This window comes from Sus scrofa, chromosome 11 (assembly GCF_000003025.6).
Source record: "Sus scrofa isolate TJ Tabasco breed Duroc chromosome 11, Sscrofa11.1, whole genome shotgun sequence".
Lineage (NCBI taxonomy): Eukaryota > Metazoa > Chordata > Mammalia > Artiodactyla > Suidae > Sus > Sus scrofa.
This window is the reverse complement of record NC_010453.5, coordinates 57,915,839-57,931,944: the sequence shown is the minus strand read 5'-3', so window position 1 is coordinate 57,931,944 and position 16,106 is coordinate 57,915,839.

Here is a 16,106-nt window from a genome sequence, read left to right as displayed (position 1 = left end):
ACCTCAATAATCAGTCCATTTCCTTTGCTGAATAAGGTCTTGATGTTACTGTGTAAAGAGCTGGCTTCTCTCAGGGTATTAGTTATTCCTTGGCAGAAGTTAGACATTGTAGAAATGTGTTAAGTATTGTAGATCAACAGGGAATAATTCAAAGCAACTTTTCCCCTCAAATAACCTACTTTAATTTTCTATAACAAGTTGGGTCTGAGAAAGGTGATGGCAGGGATGAAAATAATCTAGGATATTTTCAGATATGTGAACTTAACCTTTGAACTAAGGAACATTTTATAACCTATATTTCTTCTAAAAAGAATAATTTACTTATTTTTATGTACAAAATATAAAACAATGGTGAAATGGGTCTTTACTGCTCATCTTCAACTGTGCCAGAAAGGGTTTATGACATAATCTATTTCAATAAAGACTTGAAACAGGAGTTCCCGTAGTGGCTCAGTGGTTAATGAATCTGACTAGGAACCATGAGGTTGGGGGTTGGATCCCCGGCCTTGCTCAGGAGGTTAAGGATCCAATGTTGCCGTGAGCTGTGGTGTAGGTTGCAGACGCAGTCTGCATCCCACGTTGCTGTCGCTCAGGTGTAGGCCAGTGACTACAGCTCTGATTAGACCCCCTAGCCTGGGAACCTCCATATGCCACAGGTGTGGCCCTAGAAAAGACAAAAAAAAAAAAAAAAAAGAGAGAGAGAGAGAGAGAGAGACTTGCAACGAGTAACATTATAGAGTTTGTTACTAATACATATATGATATCCAGAAAATTTTCATTTAAAAGTGATAGAAAACCAGCCAATGTTGGTAGACCATGCAAAAATGAAGTAAAAAGAAAAAATATTGGTACATATATATCATGGGCTGAGGTTAGTTTGACTTCAGGTTCAATTCTTTCTAGAAAGATAAACATCGATATCAGAATGCCACATTAAATCTCTTGGTAAGGATCTGTCCATGAGATAGTCTTGAGGGGAATCAGCAGTTTAGGATTACACATTTTCTGCATTATAAATGATATTCTTAAAAGATTGTATATTCTTGTGAGTTCCCTGATGGTTAAGATTCCATGCTTTCACCTTTGTAGCCCAGGCTCAATCCCTGGTCTAGGAACTGTGATCCTAGATTAAGCTGCTGCATGGCACAACCAAAAAAAAATAATGATAATAATCCAAGAATCTCTGTGACAGTTACATCTTGTTTCCACTTAAGACTTGGTGCTCCACTATATTCTCGAGTCAGAGTTTGAACCTGAGCCACAGCAGTGACAATGCCTGATCCTTAACCTGCTGAGCCACCAGGGAACTCCATCTCTCTTACATTTTAAGAGAAGTATCAATGAGAATACATTCAACCAATATGATAGAAAAATCTCACTGATAGTTTGAGTAAACTTACTGGAGTCTTAAGATGTGAGGAGAGATGATGGGAGAGAAGTTAGAGGGTTTTAAACCATAAGCTATCTTTCATCCTTCCACCTTAGTTAAACTCTACTTTGCCCTATCTATTTAACTTCCACTTTGGTTTCAGAATTCAGCTTAGTTGTTTCTTTAGAAAAGTGTTCTTTTGGCTCCTTAACTGGTTCAAATACCTTTACACTGGAATTGGAAAATTCACTTCTCTTTTCTGTTAGGTTTTCGCATTCATTTTTGTAAGTATTTAATTCATGTTTGTCTTATCTATCAGATAGTAAATCTCAGGAGGACAGAGACTTTGCATTTTTATTGTTGTTACTATTTTAATAGCATTCTTGCCCTCAGACAGTGCCCAGCACAGAGAACATAGGTAATAAATGACTAGTAAATGAATGATAAGATCTACTTTCTCATGTGAAATGTGTTTGAGAAAGATTTCTCTCAAAGATTTGGCCTAAAAAAGGCCAAAACAACACAAAATTTTCTGTCTATTGGGCAGAGAGCTTGGATTGTTGCAAATGAGGAGTGGAGAGAGAAGAGAAGTAAAGAAAATTTAGAGATTGTTAACGAGAATAGCCCAAGATCTTTTTATCACACATTAGGAATTCTACGCTTAGAATTTCTGTTTTCCTTTTTTTCCTCCTCAGATGTAAGTAGGCAGGGATGAAATGGATGGCCCTTTTCATCTCTGAATTCTCCAGCAATTCTAAACATAAAAGAGTCCTGAACACTTTCAAAAGCCCTAGTAGCATTTGGAAAAAGTCATTTGGCATAATAATTAGCCACTGAACATATGTTGCAGTGGTAAGCAGTTGTAGAATTGGGTTTTTTGACTGAAAGCACGCTTTTCAAGCTTCTATGAGACTGTTCAAGCCATTTTGGTTTGTGTTCTAAATTATGAGACCTGCCAGAAAGTTTTACTTCCTTAGCTTGCTATGTTTAGGAAATGGTAGAAATATTTCAAAATTTTGGAACATAATATGTATTTTCATCACAAAGATAAACCACACAGATATATATGCATGAATATGATATGCATAATATGGTTAGCCTTAACAGATTTCAATCCTGAATTATTAATAATCTCTCTGGTAAGATATGAGATTGATTTGTATAGAATACACTGAAATAGAGAATGAGTAAATAAGAATTATTTATTAACTCAGCCATTAATGTATGCTGATATATAGAAGCGATGCTAAAACTTTCACATCTGGGTCACCCTTGTTGAAAATGCATAAAGGAGGAAACGAAGCATATAGAATGTATGCCAGAGGAAAATGCTTTTCCAACAGAAAAGAGGTTTGCTTGTTAAAAGACAATTTTAAAAAATGGGATCAGCAGTTGCTACCTTACACAAGTAAGATTTGATATTTATAGCTGGATATTCAGCCTGCGGATTTCCATAAAAGTTTTAAATATGCATTGAAAATATGAGGGACCATCTTCAACATGAACTCTATCCATCAGTAATTTACAATCCATTTTACTCATATTCATATTTAAGTATCACTGTGGAAATTTTAAATATATCCAATGTTTCTCATTATATTAGAAGTATATTTGAAGTTTAGGGTTTTTTTTTTTTTTTCCATGATCTATTTGTGTATATTAGAAATTGTAAGAGTCTTTCCTGAAAAATTGTAGATAGGTTTCTAGAACTACTGTTTATCAACATGGATCACTATATATGCAATAAGTGAATAGGATTCATTATGACCCAACATCTCTTATGTTATTTTTTAAATAATATTTGTTTTTTATTTAATGATGTAAAATTTTTTTCCAAAAATTTGCTTTCATTTTGTTAATATTAAAAGATCAAACATTCAGTTGACAAAGATTGATCAGAATAACTACAGATACTAAAAAAATGCTATTATGGAGTGAAACTCTCTTCTGGAACATCACATTTTTAGGGTTTTTGTTTGTTTGTTTATGGCTACATTCACAGCATATGGAAGTTCCTGGGCCAAGGATTGAATCTGAGCCACAGCTGCAACCTAAACCACAGATGTGGCTACACTGCATCCTTTAACCCACTTCACTGGGCTGAGGATTGAAACCACACCTTTGCAATGACCCAAGCTGCTGCAGTTGGATTCTTAATCCACTGCACCACAGTGGGAAGTCCAAATTTTTTATCAATATTAATATATATAAACCTCCAAATTGTATATAGCATGTTATGGCTTCCAAATATTTTTTCTATATTCCATCTCAAATCAATTACAAAGCAGAGGATAGTACATAGTGGAACATGCAAAGATCAAAGGATGTTGCTTTGAATAGTCCTATTTAGCCTTCTGTTATGTGGTCACAGTCATTCGTTGGTATCCCAGGGAATTGTTTCCAAGACTCCCTGGCATACCAAAAATTATGGATGCTTAAATCTCTTTTATAAAATGGGATATTTATAAAATGGTGTAGTGTTTGTACATAACCTAAGCCCATCCTCCCATATACTTGAAATCATGTCTAGATTACTTATAATACCTATACGAGGTAAATGCTGTGTAAACAGTTACTGGGGGTGGCAGATTCAAATTTTGCTTTTTGGAGTTTTCTAGAATTAAAAAAAAATGGTTTTGATCTTGGGTTAGTTGAATCTGTGGATGCAGAACCTGTAGATATGGAGGATTGACTGTAGTTCGTTTGAAAAATACAGGTGATCATTTTTGTGATTATAAAGTCTACACTAGCTCTGAAATTATTTAAATCTCCCAGCCGAGGAAACAAAGCCCTCAGAGGATAAATAAAGCATAAATAATTACTGAATAAATGAGTAAGTAGTAGATCCTGGAATACGCCCAAGTCATTTGACTGATTTTCTAGTAAACATTTTGACAGTAAAAATTATCAGGACATCTGTAATGAGGATAAAAAGATAAGAGTACATTTACTTTTTTTTTATTTCTTTGACATAAATAATAAGACCATTATCATTGCTTAAGTGCAAATTGTACTGAATCTAATTCTTCCATGTGCCAGAGAAAGTAAAAAACAAAAAACAAAAAACAATATCTAACATTTGTATGACACATTTATAGTTTGTAAAATACTTAGTCAAATGTATGCTGGTATGCACAAGAGATTTCAATGATAACTACATGCAATAAAAGAGTCTTCTTTCATGTAAGTGTTCTAATTAGACCAGTGCAATGAACTGGCTCTTAAAGCTTTATAATGTGTAATCTATGTAATTATGTGAACTTTTCACTTACAACATTTCATTTTCACAGTCTCGATTATCCGGTGTTCAGTTCTGATCTATGACAAGGGACACAGGAAACAGCACAGATAAATAACAAATATAACTCAAAACTCAATTTCAGACAAGAGATTCTCAATCACAAGAGCCACTAAAAAGAGTATTTAACAAATAACAAATTTTGGACTCATAATTCTAGATTTGCTAATTAAAGATAAAATATCTTAAAAAAGTAAATATCTAGGGAACTTATTTTCAAAATGTATATATCTTTGTAGGTCTTCCCACATACTATTATGATAAAAATATTTTCCCCCTACCTCTAAATATATAGGATTAGTAGAGAAATTAATAAATAGATATTCACCATGTGTTCTAAAAGATGGCATGGTCTGCTATACATAATAAAATTTAGGAAAAGATCCCAACAAAAAATAAGCAAGAGAAAAAAAAAACTGACATGGCTATAACATACAATAAGAAAAAGAGGACAGCAAGATAGCAAAGTTTCCATAAAAAATAATATAAATAAGTTGAAATCCACATTGAAAACAGAAGAGAATATAATTTGTTTTCTTTTATTACCTAATCATGTTGTGATATTGCTTTTTTAATGACGCAGTTTTAAGACCCTTACCCCAGAGTGTAAAATTATTCAAGTTAGCCAGTAAAAAAGGAAGCCATCAAAACCTAGCCAATCCCACCCACTTGCCATGTATAAGCTGCCCCATCAGCTACAGCTTGCAGTTATCCTGTCCTATGGGATAACTTCCTGTGTGGCCCTGCCTGGCAGGGACATGGAGCTATATGCAAAAAAAACATTGTTTTTCACCTATGTGAGTGTCATTGTGTTACGGTGTTATAAAACACTTATGAAGGTGCAGCTTTCTTAGAATGCAAATGTAAATATCATAATTTACAGCTATGAGAAAACGTGGGATTTGTACAAGAGAGAATGCATTTCCAATGTAGAAATAATAGGTGTTCTTTAAGAAGTCAAAGAATAATTTAAAATTAAATTATCAGATATTATAGGAAAAAATGTTTCCTGAAGGAAAAAATATAGACTGATAAGGAATCTTAATTTATATTACAGCAAGTTTTTTAACTTGCAAAATTAAATAAATAATCCCACAAAGGAAAAAGAGAAGAAACCAAATTATGTTTGGGCAAAATAAAACAAGTGGCATCTACATACTAAATAATATTTCTGTGGAGTTGAAGAAATATACAACCCAATATTTTCATATCCAAAGATTTCTTTCCTATGTATTAAAAAAATTAAAATTCTCAGTTGATTAAAGTGGGAGAAATCAAACAACCTATCTGAAATCTTAAAGTTTTGTATCTGTGTGTTTTTGATAGAGTAGTCGTTGTAGCTCTGCATCTGTTTCTTTTCTGCTTTTCTCAGAAAAATGAAAATTTCTGTACCTAAACCCTTCAAAAAATAAAATAAAAGATGTGGAATAGGGCAGTCATTGTATTAAAATTACAAGAAAGTAAGTTTTTAATAAGAAATGAAATTAATTTGGAGTTACCATCATGGCTTAGTGGTAATGAACCCGACTAGTATCCATGAGGATGCAAGATCAATCCTTGGCTTCGCTCAGTGGGTTAAGCATCCTGTGTTGCCTTGAGCTATGGTGTAGGTAGTAGCAGATGTGGACACAAATCCTGCATTTCTGTGGGCTGTGGCTTAGCCTGGCAGCTGCAGCTCCAATTTGCCCCCTAGCCTGGGAACTTCCATATGCCACAGTGTGGCCCTAAAAAGGAAAATAAATAAATAAATAATATTAATTGAAAGTGATGAATTGCCTTTAAAAGTACTCAAAACTCAATGAAGAAGAAAAAAAAAGAGAAAAAAAAATGAAGAGATTTTTTTTCTTGAAAGAGAAATTAAAATTTTAAAATAATTACCTAATAATTAATATTACCATAAAGTCATTATTATTATTTTTTTTTTTAGAGGTGCATCTGCATATGGAAGTTCCCAGGCTAAGGGTTGCCTGGGAGCTGCAGCTGCCAGCCTATACCACAGCCACAGCCACTGCAATGTGGGTGACCTATGCCACTGCTCACAGCAATGCTGGATTCTTAAATGCACTGAATGAGGCTAGGGATCGAACCACATCCTCATGGATACCAGTTAGGTTTTTAAGCCACTGAGCCACAATAGGAATTCCATAAAGTCATTAATTTTATTTTTAAAATGTGATGTGTTATAGAGAGAGGGAAAAGAACAGTAACACCTAAATTAGGTATCAAAAACACTTATAATTTTAAAATTTGAGATGTAAGTGATAGACATTTTAAAATATGAAAAAACCTACATTTGCAATAAAACAAAGCTGTTCAGTTAATAAATATTGATGAAAGAGTTAATGAAATGCATAAACTGCAGTTTCATTTAATATTTAGCAAAGATCAAAACAAATTAATGAAATTGAAGAAAAAAGAGAAATGGCATATGAATAAAAACTGTAAAACAAAAGAAATTGTTTCAAAATAAAAAGACAAGTCTATAAATAAAAAAACAATACCTAGGAGTTCCCGTCGTGGCGCAGTGGTTAACGAATCCGACTAGGAACCATGAGGTTGCGGGTTCGGTCCCTGCCCTTGCTCAGTGGGTTAACGATCCGGCATTGCCATGAGCTGTGGTGTAGGTTGCAGACGTGGCTCGGATCCTGCGTTGCTGTGGCTCTGGCGTAGGCCGGTGGCTACATCTCCGATTAGACCCCTAGCTGGGAACCTCCATATGCCGCGGGAGCGGCCCAAAGAAATAGCAAAAAGACAAAAAAAAAAAAAAAAAAAAAAGAAAAAAAACAATACCTAAACAATTTTGGACTACAAAAAGCTAGAAAAATAAACAAACTCAAAAAGAGGGATATTTATACAGGTATGGAGAATATTAAACAGATTTATGAATGAGCATACAGATTTATGAGAAAAGACTAAAAATTTAGGTTTACAAAACTCATGGCTATATCCAATGGCAAGTCTATATGAGAATATAAAGCACCAGTGCCTAGACATCAATTCCATAGCAATCTTCAGAGCCAACACAGATCCAGCACTCTCTATAGAATCAGCTAAGACATCAAGTTTAAAGTATCCATCTGCCCATTTCTGCTTCTTGACTTCCCCAAGTAGTGATCCTAAGCTCAATTCCTAGTTAACTTCATGCCCTGGGAGTAAAAAAGCATCATATACATTTTTCCATTCATTAGTTGCCAGTTTGGTAATATGGAAAATTACTTAGCATCATTAGTGGCAAAGATATGCTATTATTTCTCCCTATTCTCCCTCCAAGAAAATCATCTTCTTAGAAATTGCTAGTTTCCTTTGTGTGAGTATTTTAGTAAATCCGTATTATATTTTGGACTCTAGTCCATCTAGTTCTGAACCAAATCTTTATTGTGAGAATGAATATTCATGGAGAATTCTAAAAAGATATACAGTCCTTCCATCTGCTATCAATTCTTAATTTTACTTTTGTTCCAAACCAGAGCAATAGAGAACAGAGCTGCTTATTTAGGCCTTTTGCAGGTGTGCACTTACCAAACTCTCATTGGCACTATGCCACCAGTCTATTTTGAGAGATTTTATAAAGCACGGAACTTTGAAACTTGCCAAAGTATTTATTTTAAAGATGCTGTGGAGTGTGAACTGCTGTGTATATGAAACATCTTTTAGAAGAAAATTATGCTGTTGAGAAATTCATTTGTGTTATTAAATAGACACTGAAAATTTTATTGTGAATGATAATTCTCACTTTACTTTGCCTTCTAGGAATCTGATAACCAGATGTTCTACTCACTTCAAAAAATGGTACTTGTTTTCACAGCTTTAAGTTTGTGCTTTGACACTATGCTATTGTTAAATATTTTCCTACCCTGACTTTTCTATTCCCTTATTTCCTCACTTAAAAATGTCTTTTTTTGGGTCTCATTATATTTTATGCTTCACAGTAATGTACAGTAAATTTTTCAGGATGTCAAAGTATCAGTGAACTAGGCTTAAGACAATCAATTAACATTATAGTCTGACTAGCAACAAGCTAGAGAAAAAGTTACAACACCCCAGATGACATTTTTGAGTTTTATTTCTTATAGCACAAAATAGTCTGATCTAACGTACTCTCTATTTTTCTGCTCTAGAATACTCTAAGATTGTTCTTTCCTCTACTTTTTTCATGCTAAACATGAAAATTAACTCTACAAATTAAAGTCATTAAAAAAATCTGTATAAATTCTGTGACCTCTACTTATACTTTATATTGGTATTCTTATTTATAATACAGATACATGTATTTTATCTGTTTGTTTGTGCTTTTTTGGGTCACATCTGAGGCATATGGAAGTTCCCAGGCCAGGGATCAAACCTATGCCACAGCAGTAACAAAGCCAGATCTTTAACCCACTGTGCCAGAGAACTCCAGATACAGATATTTTAAAGCTTCAAGTTTATTGAGCAGTACGAAAACTCCTAGGCCTGGTATACACTTAGGACACCTGGATGGATTTGTTGGATTAGGGAAGTCTGGCACTGTGTAGAAAGTGATGTGTGTGAAGAAGAAATAGAGTACTAATGACTTAAGAATAATATGGAATGGCCCAGAGAGTAATAAGAGAAGTTATTTTTTTCCTGTGGCTTTATATACTAGGAATAAGAGATAAAAGGTGGGGAGGGAAAATGGGCCACACGACTTCTTGGTAAGCTATGACTAGGAAAGTGAACTATAACTTTAGAGTATTGAAGATGTGTCCATGGATTTTACTTAAAATGTGACACCATCTTTAGGAAGATTCCCTTTGGCTACACAGAGGGGCTGTTTGCAGGGGTACAAGAGGGAAAGAGAAACTCTATAGTGGGCTGCTTCAATTATCTAAAGGAAATATAATAACAAATCATTAATAAAATATCCTTGTAAACTTATTTATCATAAGTATTTATCCTCTGTGTAGTAATGATGTAGAAATATCAAGTCTTCAATGCAAGCGGGCTAAATCTGTCTTAATATTTAACACAGCTCTTTGAATTGCATGTAATTTCCCATAATTAGTATGTCAGTAATTTAGTGGTAATGGTTTAAAACATATGTAAATATGATTTCTTATGTAAGAAAACATGCATTGTTTTCTACCTGAATTAGAAATCAAGTACTTACCATAAAACATTTTTTTTTGTCTTTTTAGGGCTGCACCTGTGGCATATGGAAGTTCCCAGGCTAGGGATTGAATTAGAGCTATAGCTGCTCACCTACACCACAGCCACAGCAATGCTGGATCCTTAGCCCACTGAATGAGGCCAGGGATCAAACCCACATCCTCATGGATATTAGTTGGTTTCATATCTGCTGAGCCATGACAGGAACTCCTAAACCAATCTTTAAAATTTGATAAGACAGGAAAAACATGTAGATAGATTCTTTCTAAGTTTATTAAGACTGTGTTAAGTGTTCATTTAAAGATATTCCATCATCCATGTTGTAAGTTCAAAGGTTCAAATGTCATTTAATGACATTCCATCATCTATGCTGTAAGTTCAAATGTGGAAGATGACATCATTATCAACAGTGAAAAGCCAGAAGTTTTCCTCTAAGATCAGAACAAGACAAGGATGTCAACTCTCACCACTTTTATTCAACATAGTTTCAGAAGTCCTAGCCATAGTGATAAGAGATGAAAAAGAAATAAACGGAGTCCAAAATGGAAAAGAAGTAAAACTGTCACTGTCTGCAGGTGACATGATACTATACATAGAAAATCCTAAAGATGCTGCCAGAAAACTACTAGAGCTCATCAATGAATTTGGTTAAGTTGCAGGATATAAAATTCCTACACACTAACAATGAAAAATCAGGAAGAAAAATTAAGGAAGCAATGCCATTTACCATCACATCAAAAAAGAAAATAACTAGGAATAAACCTACCTAAGGAGGCAGAAGACTTATACTCAGAAAACTGTAATATGCTGATGAAAGGAATCAAAGATGACACAAACAGATAGAAATATATATCATGTTCTTGAATTGAAAGAATCAATATTGTCAAAATGACTGTACTACCCAAGGCAATCTTCAGGTTCAATGCAATCTTTACCAATGGCATTTTTCAAAGAAACTAGAAGAAAATTTTTTTAAATTTGTATGGAAACACAAAAGACCCCAAATAACCAAAACAATCCTGAGAAAGAAAAATGGAGCTGGAGTAATCATGTTTCCTGACTTCAAACTATACTACAAAGCTGCAGTCCTCAAAACAGAATGATACTGGACCAAAAATAGAAATATAGATTAATGGAATAAGATAGCCGAGAAATAAACCCACAAACCTATGGTCAATTAATCTATGATAAAGCAGGTAAGAATATACAGTCTCTTCAATAGGTGGTACAAGAGAAACTGTAAAAGGATGAAATTTGAACACTCTCTAACACTATACACAAAAATAAACTCAAAATGGATTAGAGACCCAAATGTAAGACTGAATACCATAAAACTCTTAGAGGATAGTACAGGCAGCATACTCTGATGTAAACTGCAGTCATATCTTGTTTGAGCCACCTCCTAGGTTAATGAAAATGGAAACAAAATAAACAAATGGGACCTAATTAAACTTAAAATGTTTGCATATCAGGGAAACCATAAAGAAAACAAGAAGATAACCCACAGAATGGGAGAAAATCTTTGCAAATGAAGCAACTGACAAGGGGCTGATATCCAAAATATACAAACAACTCATTCAACTCAATATAAAAAAAAAAATCAGAAAATGGGCAGAAGATATAAATAGACATTTCTACAAAGAAGACATTCAGATGGCAAAAAAGTATATACAAAGATGCTCAAGATCACTAATTGTTAGATAAATGCAAATCAAAATTACAATGAGGAGTTCCCGTCGTGGAGCAGTGGTTAACGAATCCACTAGGAACCATGAGGTTGCGGGTTCGGTCCCTGCCCTTGCTCAGTGGGTTAACGATCCGGCGTTGCCCTGAGCTGTGGTGTAGGTTGCAGACGCGGCTCGGATTCCGCGTTGCTGTGCTCTGGCGTAGGCCGGTGGCTACAGCTCCGATTCAACCCCTAGCCTGGGAACCTCCATATGCCGCGGGAGCGGCCCAAGAAATAGCAACAACAACAACAACAACAAAAGACAAAAGACAAAAAAAAATAATAATAATTTAAAAAAATTACAATGAGGTATCACTGGACAGAATGGCCGTCATTAAAAGTCTACAAACAATAAATGCTGGAGAGGGTGTGGAGAAAAGGGAACCCTCCTACACTGTCAGTGGAAATGTAAATTGTTACAGCCACTATGGAAAAACAGTAAGGAGGTTCCTCACAAAACTAGAAATAGAACTACCATATGATCCAACAACAGTCCCACTTCTAGGCATTTATCTGGAGAAAACATAATTCAAAAAGATGGATTTGCCCCAGTGTTCTTTGCAGCACTATTCATAATAGCCAAGACATGGAAACAACTTAAATGTCTGTTGCAAAAGGAATGGATAGAGAATATGTGGTGCATATATACAGTGGAATGCTACTCAGACATAAAAAGAATGAAATAATGCCATTTGCAACAACATGGATAGACTTAGAGTTAATCATATTAAATGAAGTAAATCAGACAAAGACAAATATCATATGATATCACATATTTGGAATCTAAAAACATTGATACAAATGAACTTATTTACAAAACAGAAACAGACTCACAGACTTCAAAAACAAGCTTATAATTACCAAAGGGGAAAGGTGAGGGGGAGGGATGGATTGGAAGCTTGGGACTGGTACATGCACCTGATTGTATGTGGAATGAATGGATGGTCAATGGAGACCTGCTGTAAAGCACTGGAAACTCTACTCAATATTTTGTGATAACCTATATGAGAAAAAAATCTTAAAAAGAATGGATGAATTATACGTATAACTTAATCACTTTGCTTTTCAGCAGAAATTAATACAACATTCTAAGTCAACTACACTTCAATAAACTCTTAAAAAATGAAAAAAATATAGAAAATGACAGAAGCATCTGCTGCCTTTGAGAAACAAATGTTTGTATAATCTCAAAATTTAGAACAAATATTATCTATAGCGCCAAAATGACATCTGCTAAATAAATCTACAAAATGCTAGTAAAACTATGCCAAACACATTTCTTTACAAGAAAATTAAATGCTGACTAGAATTTTAAGTAATGTTTGGTTTAATAATACCATATCATAGTAAGCTATCATTCATGAACTCTGTCTTTTGCGTTTTCCACTTGGAATTTTACAGTAGATGTTTTTTTACCAGAAACCTTTGAATTGTATTTATAGTAAAACAATTGTTTTTCATTAAAATAAAGAGTAGAGAGTTCATAGTAAATGCCACTGCATGACTTTGTCTTAAAATGGAATATATGGAATTTATTTATATTAAAACTATATAATTCATTCATTCATATAAAATGAAATGAGTAAGAACCTAGAAAAAGTAAACTCAAAAGGCTTACTTTTTTCTTTTTATGTCATTTTTGTTCCCAAAATTTCTTTCAGTATAGGGATATTCCTCATGAAAATAGCCATGTAGATTTTAAATCAGAGTTAAAAATGCTAAAATAAGATCATAAACCATAAACTTTCTGAAATACTGTTTTCACTTTAAGAAAATTATTAGATGAATATAGTTCTTATTTCCAGGAAGGGAAATATTAGCAGAGGATTTTAGCATACTCTATCTGGTCCACATAAGGAACAGAATAATTTGCATTGACAGAAACAGATTATTCAACATAAAAGTCTATTGTTTCTAGAATCTGGTTAAGTTCCAGTTCTATAAATAGTCATTAGGGTGTCATGTGAGCACAGAGTTTTAGAAAAATGATGATCTGAAATTATCTTTGTAATGATAATTTCTCACAGGAAGATCAACTAAGGTTAGAATAATTAATCTCTGTCCTGCTTATTAAACTTGATCATGTGTTTTTACATGAAAATGAAAATGGAATTGAATACTAATTTTATTTTTCCTTTGCCATTTTATAAGCCTTTGAAATCTGGTAAACAAGATGACAATGCCCTTATCATAAGCGATTGAACAGAACAAGCTGTTGTGTATTTGTAAGACTGCAGCTTCCATTCGATGATATTTTTAAAGAATTATTGAGGAAATACTGGTAGTCCTGTGATATAATCAAGGCTCTGAGCAATTGGTTGTGTATTTAGACAACCTGAGAGAGTGTCATCCTAATTTTTGTGATACATATATGTTAATGTAAGCACAATTCAAATGGAGCTTTATATGTACATGCAGATAATATGTGTAATTTCAGATATTTATGTTTTTATCATTATCATTAAGCCTATCATTTATATGGTTTTCTACTAATCAGACAACTGATTCTCAAAGAGAAAGGTGGTGTCTTTTTGGATGTTCACTGGACTTGACTTCATCTTTCACAAAACAGGTGCTCAGTGATTTTTTTTTTCTACTTCCATGTTTACAAAACAGGAATTTTTGTTTTAAAAATGTTTGTGACACAGATTTCCAGACGTCCTATAAAAGCTGGGTAATAGCTGAATGAAAATGTGACTCATTCAAATAAGATGAGAAATCTATGATTTTTGTCCCTCTACTTTGCCACATTCACCTTTCTTTTGCTGAGAAATGCTTTTTGAATTATCCCCGGAATCCTCAAGAGATACTCTTCACAAATGAGAAAGTTTTCAACAGCAGTTGAAATTGGTACACTGCTCTTGTACATGTTCTGTTCAGCAATCGCTGTCTTGTTGTATCATGACTGTATGTTTTATTTCCAAAAATAGGGAACTTCCTGCAGTGTTTTATTGACTTCTGCTCCCCAAAGTATCCAAAGTATCTGCTCTAGTATTGGGTGCCTACTCCTTAACCCAGTACATCTATGCATATGTGAATAAAACCTTGAAGATAATAATAAGTTATTTGAAACTTATAAAGCTAGTATGTATTTGTGAGTGTCTGCTTCTCTTTAATGATACCATGTTTTTGTTTAGAAAATACTGTGCAGATATGTTATGATCAAAATCTTAGTAAGTAGTCATAGAGTGAGAGAACTCAGGTGATGCTTCCTTGTCACTGTAACTTCCAAGCAGTAAACTTTCACATCCAGTCAAATGCAGAGAGGGACACAGGACTTTCAGGGATAAGAAGAATCTTCCTGGGTATCCATAATCAGTTTGGTAGGGTTCTCAATTTAGTTCAGTAGCACTGAGTACAATTTTTTTTAAGTGTATGGCATCAGGATTTGAGTTTTTATTTTTTAATTATTTATTATCAATATTAAATGGAAAATAACCCTTAATCATTTTAATTAATAAATACCCAGACTTGAAAGTTTGTTTTCATCATGTTGTCAAAATTTAAAACCTAATTTTATATAATAATTCATAATTACTTCATCTTTTCACTCCATCTGGAGGGTAATCAATATATAAGCGTATAAACCAGCTGCTGCCCCAATCATGGGGCAGCTGCCAAGAGTGACCTGGGCTCTTATCCAACATCAGAATCCCCAGAAAACCCTCTAGCTACAAGGAGATTGGTACAAGTGTAAATACCGCTTCATTTTTACCCTGAATTTTCATTTATTGGAATCTAAGGATCTTTGGGCCTCTTGTCTCAATTTTCACACCTATGATTTTATAACCAAGCAACTTTTATTAAATTTCTATTTTATATGACTATAATAGTTACAATTACTTAGGGAATATAAGTATGATGCTTTAGGAAAGATATTTTTCTTGGCTTTTAAAGTTATGCATAAGAATATCAAAAATTTAATTATGAAAACAAGATAAAAAGGAAACAAAACTGAACCTATAATGGAAACTTTGGTTATAAAAAGCATGGGCAATTGTAAGCATCCTAAACTAAATCTTGAGAGATAATAAGTGAAATAAACTATGAGGTAAAATAACTAAATAAAAATTATGTTCTTTTTACCTACTTATAAATTAACCATGCACAAAAGAGATTACAGATTCTATAAATATATTGTGGATGCTACAAAAATGGCAAGCAGAGACTTGATGTTTTTCAGTTAAAAGGTAAAAATCAAGCAATTGTTGAGTTTATTCTATCAAGCGCTTTATATGTATTCCATATACCATGCTTCATTTCAGTTACTCTTTATAACAACAATGTAAACAGGTTTTTAGTATTTCCCTTTTATAAGGCAGGAGATTAACTTGCATCAAATTAGGTAACTCATTAGTTCTGCAGCCTGTTAATCATGTTTTTCCACTAAATACACTAAATTCCTTTTAGGGTTTTTTTTTTTTTTTAAATGCTGGCATCATTAGTAATTTTAATCCCTTAATTCCATATTTTCAGTGCCAACATTCCAAATAGAATTGCTTGGTATAAAACAAAATCCACAGTTGTGAAAATCTTCAAGGAATACTTTGGTAAAGACGGGTCGTAAAAACTATTATCTTCCAAAG